At 40.3% G+C, this 10545-nt stretch overlaps 1 long non-coding RNA gene across 1 annotated transcript; it reads right to left on the reverse strand.

The window, feature by feature from the left end:
* Nucleotides 1-4722: 4722 nt before the first annotated feature.
* On the reverse strand, nucleotides 4723-7289 carry LOC134943322 (uncharacterized). Its single transcript, XR_010181466.1, has 5 exons — nucleotides 7261-7289; nucleotides 6101-6130; nucleotides 5964-5981; nucleotides 4880-4912; nucleotides 4723-4755 (listed from the first exon to the last, which is right to left on the reverse strand). It is a non-coding gene; the product is annotated as an uncharacterized LOC134943322 (long non-coding RNA).
* Nucleotides 7290-10545: the final 3256 nt, after the last annotated feature.

Genomic DNA, 10545 nt, shown 5'->3' on the forward strand with positions numbered 1-10545 from the left:
AGCGGAGCGCGCAGCTGCTGCCGCTCTCTCTGTGTAGTCTGTGAGGTGTTGACTTGTGTGTGAGTGAGGGGCTGTAACTTTAAGTGACTGAGGGGCTGCGATTTGTGTGTGTGAGAGGGGGCAGTGTTTTTGTGTGTGTGAGAGGGGGCAGTGTTTTTGTGTGTGTGTCTGATCTAGAGCAAACCATTACGCGGCTGATGGAGATTCACAATCTCGAGCAAGGCTTAAATAGAACGGTGGTGGAGTTGCGGGAGGGGTCACCAGTAGATGAGGATGACCAGGCAGCTAGTTGGGTCAAAGTTAGAAGGAAGAAAAAGAGGAGGAGGCTATCAAACCCCAACCAATTTGCCCGATTCGGACGAGGATTCGGTGGATAATAGTGAGGAAATGACGGTGCCAGAGGAGACTGTTCCCTCTAGCAACCAGAGGAGCGGTCCCTCTGGCACAGTTGGGATGAAAGATAGTGAGGTACCTAGTCAGATTGTGGTGGTAGGGGATTCCATTATCAGGAAGACAGATAGGGCAATCTGCTACCGGGGCCGTGGTCGCCGTACAGTTTTGTCTCCCGGGTGCTCGGGTGCGGCACATCGTGGACTGGGTAGATAGATTGTTGGGAGGGGCTGGGAAGGACCCGGCGGTCTTGGTGCATGTTGGCACCAACAACAAAGTTAGTGGAAGGTGGGATGTCCTTGAGAAAGACTATAGGGACTTAGGCAAGAAACTTAAGGCAAGGACATCTAAGGTAATATTCTTCAAAATATTACCTGAGCAACGCACCAGTGCAGGGAGGCAGAGGGAGATTATGGAGGTAAATGTGTTGCTTAGGGATTGCTTAGGGATTGGTGCGGGAAAGAGTGGTTTGTGTTCCTGGAACACTGGGTGGACTTCTCAGTCAGACACCATCTTTTTTGTCATGATAGATTGCACCTGAATGAGGAGGGGGCAGCGGTGCTGGGGGGAAGGATGGTTAGAAGGTTGGAGGAGATTTTAAACTAGGAGCCTGGGGGAGGGTTTAGCTAGAAACTACGGGTCATGCAGTGAGAATAGTGGGGATGGCGGTAGTAAATGAAATGGGGGAGGAGTATGGGGGAGGTGAAAGAGCAGCCGGTAAGGGTATTAACATGGGTACTAAAAGAGGTTTTATCAAAACACTAACTAATATCGATTACGGATCATCGTTGCTGCAAAAAAGTGAATGATGTCCCCAGCACAAGGGGAAATATGTATCTTATATTGTATGTATGTAAACGCTAGAAGTCTTGCAGGTAAAAAGGGCGAACTAGAAATACTTGCAGCAAGCAAACAGTATGATATTATAGGCATTACTGAAACTTGGTGGGACGAATCTCATGATTGGACAGTCAATCTAGAGGGTTAAACACTGTTCAGGAGAGACAGATTAAATAAACGGGGTGGAGGGGTATGTCTTTATGTAAAGCCATTTTTAAAACCTGATATACGGGAAGATATTCAGGAGGGGGCTGTAGACACAGTTGAGACGTTTTGGGTAGAAATTGCAAGCGGGGGTAAAGGAATAAAAAAGTTAGTATTGGGTTTATGCTACAGGCCGCCTGGTATTAATGTGTCTGATGAGAAATTGTTACTAAAGCAAATTGAAAGAGCAGCAGGAGTAGGAGACATAGTAGTGATGGGAGAATGTAACTATCCAGAGATAAATTGGATAAACGATTCATGCGATACTGCTAGGGGTAACATGTTTTTAAACACACTAAATGATAACTACTTAGTTCAACTAATCGAGGAACCTACTAGGTACAATGCAATCTTAGGCCTGGTATTAACAAACAATGGGGATTTGGTATCAAATATTATAGTAGGGGAGCTCATAGGAAACAGCAACCAGAATATGGTCACATTCAATATCAGTTTTCATAAGCAGCCCTATACTGGCTCAACTAGGACTCTAAACTTTAGCAAAGCTAACTTTGACATGATGAGGGAAGCTTTAAGGGATATTGAATGGGAAATTTTGTTTCAAGGAAAAAATACTACGGAGAAATGGGATGTATTAAAATCACTGCTAGTTAAAAATACTCCCAAATTTATTCCCACAAGCCGCAAAAAAAGGAATAAAAATCCCAAACCAATGTGGCTTAACAAAAAGATAAAGGAACTTATGGGCAAGAAAAGGCGAGCATTTTAAAAATACAAATCTGACGGGAATGCAGAGTCATTTCAGCACTATAAGGACTGTAACAAAATATGCAAAAAAGAAATAAGTGCGGCTAAAGTAGAAACTGAAAAACTAGTAGCAAAGGAAAGCAAAGCAAATCCCAAAACATTCTTTAAATACATCAACGGCAAGAGATTAAAGAAGGAGAGTATAGGCCCTTTAAAAGACAAGTTGGGAGTCTTAGTCAAAAATGATAATGACATAGCGGACACACTAAATGAGTTTTTTTCAACGGCATTTACAAGAGAGGACCAAATTCAGGGACTAACACACAATCTCCATAATGATAATGTCCCACTGATAAGTGCTTATTTAAGTGAGGAGGTAGTCTATGACCAATTAAAAAATGTAAAGATTAATAAGTCACTGGGTTCCAATGGAATTCATCCAAGGGTTCTAATGAAGCTTTACTCTGAACTTGCAAGACCGCTATTTGTGATCTTTAAAGATTCAGTTATATCAGGTTTGGTTCCAAAAGACTGGCGTATAGCGGAAGTAGTGCCAATATTCAAAAAGGGAAGTAAAGCTGAGCCGGGTACATAAAGACCAGTTAGTCTTACATCTATAGTGGGAAAAGTATTGGAAGGTATTCTAAGGGATAGCATTCAGAAGTTCCTTGAAGTCAATAAGGTCATAAAAAGGAATCAACATGGATTTGTGAAGGGCAGATCATGTCAAACCAACTTGGCTTTTATGAAACAGTAAGTGCGAACCTTGATCAAGGTAAGTAGTTGCATGTAATCTTTTTAGACTTTGCCAGAGCTTTCGACACAGTACCACACATGCAACTTATCTATAAGCTACAAGAAATAGGGCTAGGGAGCACAATATGCACTTGGGTCAGAAATTTGTTAGATAATAGGGAGCAGCGCATTGTGGTTGATGGATCATTTTCAAATTGGACTGAAGTGCTAAGTGGTGTGCCACAAGGGTCTGTACTATGACCACTGTTGTTCAACATTTTCATCAATGACCTAACAGAAGGTCTAGAGAGCATGGTGTCAATTGCAGACGATACCAAATTATGTAAGGTTATAAATATGGAGGGGGATGCTGAGTCTCTTCAGAATGACTTAGTTAAACTAGAAGCATGGGCAGCCAAATGGAGAATGCGCTTCAATACAGACAAGTGTAAGGTAATGCACTGTGGTAGCAAGAACAAAAATTACACCTACATACTAAATGGGGTAATATTAGGGGATTCTGTACTCAAAAAGGACTTAGGTGTTCACATAAATAGCAAACTAAGCTGCAGTACCCAAAGTAGGAGTGCAGCAAAGAAGGCTAATAAGATATTAGCATGCATAAAATGGGGAATTGATGCAAGGGACGAGAGTGTTATACTCCCATTATATAAATCACTAGTGAGGCCACATCTTGAATACTGTATGCAATTTTGGGCACCATACTACAAAAAGGATATCCTGGAGCTAGAAAAGGTTCAGAGGCAGGTGACCAAACTAATTAAGGGCATGGAGACGCTGAAATACGAGGAAAGGCTTGCAAGGCTAGGCATGTTTACACTGGAAAAGAGGAGACTAAGAGGGAACATGATCAGCATCTACAAACATATAAGGGGACAATACACAGAGGTTGCGTGGGACCTGTTTTTGCTAAGATCAGCACAGAGGACACATGGACACTCGCTTAGGTTAGAGGAGAGGAGATTCTGCACAATATGGCGTAAAGGTTTTTTCACAGTAAGGACAATACGTGTTTGGAATTCTCTGCCTGAGGGAGTTGTAATGGCGGACTCAGCCAACACCTTTAAGAATGGGTTAGATAAATTCCTAATGGATACGGATATCCAGGGTTATGGTGCGTAGTCACACACTATAGTTACTTTGAAAAGAGGAATAAAACTCAACGGCTGACATCAGCATCAGACAAAATTTAGAGCAAAATAATCCTGCATAGAAGACCACAAATAGGTTGAACTTGATGGACAAATTGTCTTTTTTCAACATTAGATACTATGTTACTATGACTTATCTGTTAGAAATATAAAAAAAGAATGTAGGTACTTACTCAGGGGGCAGATCAAGGCTGCTCGTATGTGTCCTAGTACTGAGGAAAAGAAAATGTGTATGTAAATATATAGCTGTGTAACAGTATTCAGCATTACTTTGTGATGTACATTTTTTTAAACAAGGAACTAATTAAATTATTACAATATACGATTATAAGGGACTTATCTGTCAGAAAAAGAAAGAATGTAGGTACTTACTAAAAAATTAGGACAGGGTCCTCCCACACAGGGCTGTTAGAAAAATAATAATAAAAAGTTGAAATTGTATCTGATGCACAATCCCATTTGCTAATAGATACGTAAATATGCTTTTTTATATTCCATAATACGACATGTTATAATGATATACATACCTCTCCGCCCTGTAGGAGCTAGATGGTGTACTACACATAAAGGAAAAGAAAATGTTTGAGAATCTAAATCACCTAAAGGAACTGATTAAATGATAAAATATATAAGTGACTTATATATTAGAAAAAGTTAGACTGTAGGTACTTACTTGGTGGGGACCACTGGAAGCCTCCAGTCAGGGCTGTTAGAAACAGAATAATAATAATAAAAAAAAGTTTCAACTATATCTGATGCTCAAGAACAGCATTTGCAGAACAACACGTTATTCCTATATTCTATAATACATGTTACTGTGATATACTTACATCTCCTTTGAGGATCCGTCCTCAGATGGTGTACTACACAGAAGAAAAGAAAATGTGAGAATGTAAATCACACTATACCTATTATATAGCTGTATTACAATATTCAGTATTATTTTGTTACTTCATAAAGTAGATTTTTTTTAACAAGGAACTCATTAAAATATATGATCATAAGTGATTTATATATTAGAATATATATATATATATATATATATATATATATATATATACAAACAGAGAACCCAGCACTCACCAAAGTAAACTCACTTATCCTCAACAATTCAATAAATAAATGATGGGGGTTTAGTTGGTGGATTGGCCAATGCACGGAAGCCTGTATACCGATTCAAGGTACCCCACCTTCATACAGGTCCTACACTATCACAGAGTCTTTAAACCTGACTACCACACTGCTGCATCATCTGCCTGCTAGATGTAATGTGTACCTGCCACAGACTTTATGGCTTCCAAAGGCACACTAGTCACCTATTGCACTGGCTCAAAGATGATTGCTAAAAAACAGCTGAGACAGGTTCAGGATAATAAAGTCCACACAGGGGTGCATGAGAAAGCTAGTGGCCACGGTTAATAAGAGCTAACCATAGATTAACCCCTTGGAAGCCATAAAGTCTGTGGCAGGTACACATTACATCTAGCAGGCAGATGATGCAGCAGTGTGGTAGTAAGGTTTTAAGACTCTGTGATAGTGTAGGACCTGTATGAAGGTGGGGCACCTTGAATCGGTATACAGGCTTCCGTGCATTGGCCAATCCACCAACTAAACCCCCATCATTTATTTATTGAATTGTTGAGGATAAGTGAGTTTACTTTGGTGAGTGCTGGGTTCTCTGTTTGTATTTATTAGAGCGATGTGGTCATGGGCTACATGCACCCCGTCCTGTGAGTGGTAAGTACAGCTGTGTACCCCGCTTCTGTGGTGGAGAGTGCAGTGTTACATGCACCCCACCCTGTGAGTGGTAAGTGCATAGCTGTGCCCCGCTTCTGGTGCGGTGAGTGCTGTGGTTTTTACTCTGTGTGTATATGTATATATATATATATATATATATATAATGTAGGTACTTACTCATAGGGCAGATCAGGGCTGTTAGAAAAAGAATAATAAAAAAGTTTAAAATATATCTACTTCTAAAGCAGGTAATTTACACATAGATTAGTTATTTCTAGATTTCATAATAAGACATATTACAGTGATATACGTACATGCCATATGAGGTGTCATCAGAAGCCAGGCTACACAGAGGGAAAGAAACTGTGTGAGAATCTATATCTTACTATAGCTGCTATAAAAGGTTTAAACTCTATCGGATGCACAAAGCACAAAAGAGCAGTATTATAATCTAATGCAAAAAAGTGAAACACTGTCTGACTATACAGAATAAACATATGGGGGCTTTTGGAAACCACTTATTCTCAACAGGTTTGACCCCGAAATTGAAAACAGCATCAGTATTACATTTACACCCACTTGTATTTGTGTTCACTTTCAGAGCCAAATCTGCTGAGAATTGGTAGCTGGTAAAATCCGCTGCGTAGTACAGATGTGCCCACATACACCTTTCCCCATGTAAGCCGTATGGCCAAATTAGCCGTGCAGTGGAAGCTGTGACGTAGCCACGCCTTGTGATTTTTATCCAGATATGCTACATTCATCTTTTACTTTATACAAGTTCTTTGCAGCAAAAAAAATTGGGACTCCATCTAATCGCTACTCATGGTGGAGCGTCTTAGCCATGCTTAGCATTTCATGCCAAGTGAAGCAAAAAGGGAAAGGTGTATGAGGACACATGTATATCTAGACCATGGTCTGACCTCAGCCTGTGGGAATAAACTTGCTATATAATTATGTAATTCATTTTATTTTATTTTTTAACAGATGATGACTACATGAACCGAAGTGGATCCCCCTGGACCACAGGACTTCAGAGATAAATATACAGGTAAATAAAGGTTTATGTGAGGAAGTGTTTGTTTTGTCTGTATTTGCTGATCACTGTATGTCTCTGTATCATTACAGTCACTGCATTGCTCTCTGTATTATATGGCAGTCACTGCATTGCTCTCTGTATTATAAGGGCGGGCATTGTGATACTCTGTCACACCCCTTCAATCAACTGGCCACACCTCCCTTCAGTGGACCCTTACACTTGCATTCCCCGTGAGGGCCCTTCATGCCCCAGGACAACCCTGCAAGAATGTAGTTAAGGTGTTACAGAGCCTGCAAATTTGATTCACATAACCTCATCAGCCTATGAGAGGTCATCTAACAATATCTTATTATAAAAATCATGCTTAGATTTGTGCTCATGTTAATGTGGTTCTACCAGCCGTAAATTTTTGAAGTTTTAAAATAATATAATTACCTTTCCTCCTCCGAGGACGACATCTCTGAAAAACAAAATTTGTATTTTCAGAAAAACATTTGTAAAATATTTGCATGTAATAAAACATTATGGCTGGCATAACAAAGTGTAATAGGTGCATAACATCTCGGGACTTACCTGATCTTCCAAAGGCTTGCTGCAGAAGGAGGGAAAAAAAGCATAAGTGGACCATATAAACCTTTAAATATGTATGATACATTTCACCATTGCTGTTTTTATGTGTGTATATATATATATATATATATATATATATAATATTTTATTAAATAACTTACATGGCGAATCGCCTGCACAAGACATAACAGTCTATTCAATTCACTACAAAGAAGAAAATACAGAATATTATGTAACACAGAAAGTCACAACACATATTACATATCACATATACAGTATGGGTGCCCTGAGGGGTGTGTTCTAGGTAATTGGGAGTTACAATTGCAGCACAGCAGTGCCCGGCTAAGGATGGGTGATACTGCTATGCCATCTGACATTACACAGGTATATAAATGAGGAGAAGAAAACATCACTTACGCATTCTTTGCTTCATAAAAAGCGCTCAGGTCAGTGAACTCAGAGTCCTACAGATGGGAAGAGAAAAAGTTATCATGTTTTATCTGAACATCTCCCTCTGGAAGAGCTGGATCAGTGCAGGTTATTGAGGGAAAAAGAACACTCCTGTGTGTGACACAGTTACTTGATGTCTATGTCCCTGTGCATGAACACCTGAGCACAAGCAGGACAGTAACTAGGGGTTGTGAGCAGTGGCACTGCCCAGGGTACAAGACAAGAGAACGTGAGACCATCGCTGTACCTACATTTGGCACCCTGCAGCCTGGAGAGCCACCTGATGAGTCCTTAGGATGCTCAGCCCTCTGGTCCAGACCCCTCTTAGTGACCTCATGATATCTCATATATGTGGGGGTGGAGGGTACATTAGTACCCGGCTACAGCATTGTGTACAAGACCCACCTTGATACAATGTAAGAGAAAACTAATGATACATACAGTATATATATATTTCTTTAGGCCTGATTTTTGTGATAATGTAACCCTGGGATACAGTCTGTAATGGATCAGCCAATTGATTAATACATTTCTAGTATTGTTATTGAAGACTGATAGGAGGGAAAGGTCCGCAGGGATAGAAGACACAGTATAGACATAAATGAGAATGACGTTTGGTGAGAACAGAAAATATTTAGGGCAGGATAATAGCCTGAAAATAACAGAAATGAGGGAGCTGAAATAAAACCTACCTCCATCCTGCAACTCGTACTGAGAAGTGAGCCAACCGCTCGGAATCCTGTGTCTGTGACATCATCACCATTCATGGTCAGCTGGTGTAGCAGCTCCTGACACCTGATTACAGTGTGGTCCTTATAGTCAGTTGGAGGGGGGATAAATGGGGGTCTGCACATGAAGGGGTTTTATCAGTTGGTAGAAAAAGTGATAAAATAGTTCTCAGTGTTTTGCAGGTTGATTGTCACATCTTTGCATGTGTTTGGAGACAGGCCTATAAATCACCGTCTCCCATACATTGCTATGTGGTTTCCACAGACTGTACTGTTATCCCTGGTAATGTGCGCACTGTACAGAGCCCGATTAGGGGTAATCCGTCCTGGAGGTCTTAGGGAATAGATTTCATAGGCCAGTGTTTTATAGTTGGTCTGGCAGAGTTTGGACCTAAATATGCTGTGTATTTAATAGTGACCCTGGTATACATATTGTCCTTTCTTCTCTATATGGTCATTGTATTACATTTATTCATATTAGAGCAGTTTATTTATACTGCTCACTGTACAACTGATTAGATCTAATAGTAGCAATGCCCTAAGATTAGTTATTATGCGGTGTGTTATTATGTAGTGTATGGCTTATTTACTGTAGTTTTAGGTTTTCCAGCAATCTAATAGTATGTTTCTGCAGAGCGATATGTCCGCTAAGATGTTTTGTATTGTTTCCAGTTGTTGTGAGTAACTATGGTGACGGGATACACAGTTTGGATGTGTCGGAGTCACGCAGTTAGCGCAATGACGTTATCCAACATCGCCACAGGGTGGGTGAGTGGTCCTAGTTCCGGAGCACAGCGTTCACGTGGTGGCTCATCTTATAAAGGTACAGTATGTATTATTGTCATTTCTTCATTAACCTGACGACAGTAAAGATGTTGATACTTTACTAAAGGAGAATCAGCAGTAATGCGGTTTGTGTAAGCTGAGAGCGGCTCACCATTGTATGTATGTATATATATATAGTAACATACATAGTAACATAGTATCTAAGGTTGAAAAAAGACAATTGTCCATCGAGTTCAACCTATTTGTGGTCTCCTATGCACGATTATTTTGTATAAAATTTTGACTGAAGTTGATGACTGCCGTTACGTTTTACCCCTTTTTTATAATAACCATAGTGTGTGACTAAGCCCCGTATCCCTGGATATCCTTATCCATTAGGAATTTATCTAACCCATTCTTAAAGGTGTTGACTGAGTCGGCCATTACAACTCCCTCAGGCAGGGAATTCCAAACACGTATCGTCCTTACCGTAAAAAAGCCTTTACGCCGTATTGTGCGGAATCTCCTCTCCTCAAACCTGAGCGAGTGTCCACGAGTTCTCTGTGTTGATCTAACCAAAAACAGGTCCTACGCAAGATCTGTATATTGTCCCCTTATATATTTGTAAATGTTCATTATGTCCCCTCTTAATCTCCTCTTTTCCAGTGTAAACATGCCTAGTCTTGCAAGCCTTTCCTCGTATTCCAGCGTCTCCATACCCTTAATTAGTTTGGTCGCCCGCCTTTGAAACTTTTCTAGCTCCAGGATATCCATTTTGTAGTAAGGTGCCCAGAATTGGACACAGTATTCAAGGTGTGGCCTCACAAGTGATTTATATAACGGGAGTATAATACTCTCGTCCCTAGCATCAATTCCCCGTTTTATGCATGCTAATATCTTATTAGCCTTCTTTGCTGCAGTCCTACTTTGGGTACTACTGCTTAGTTTGCTATCTATGATGACACCTAAGTCCTTTTCCAGTACAGAATTCCCTAATTTGACCCCATTTAGTAGGTTATTTTTGTTTTTGTTACCACAGTGCATTACCTTACACTTGTCTGTATTGAAGCGCATTCTCCATTTCGCTGCCCAAGCTTCTAATTTAACTAAGTCGTTCTGAAGAGACTCAGCATCCCCCTCCGCATTTATAACTTTACACAATTTGGTATCATCTGCAAAAATTGATACCATGCTCTCTAGACCTTCT

This window comes from Pseudophryne corroboree, chromosome 7 (assembly GCF_028390025.1).
Source record: "Pseudophryne corroboree isolate aPseCor3 chromosome 7, aPseCor3.hap2, whole genome shotgun sequence".
Classification (NCBI taxonomy): Eukaryota; Metazoa; Chordata; class Amphibia; order Anura; family Myobatrachidae; genus Pseudophryne; species Pseudophryne corroboree.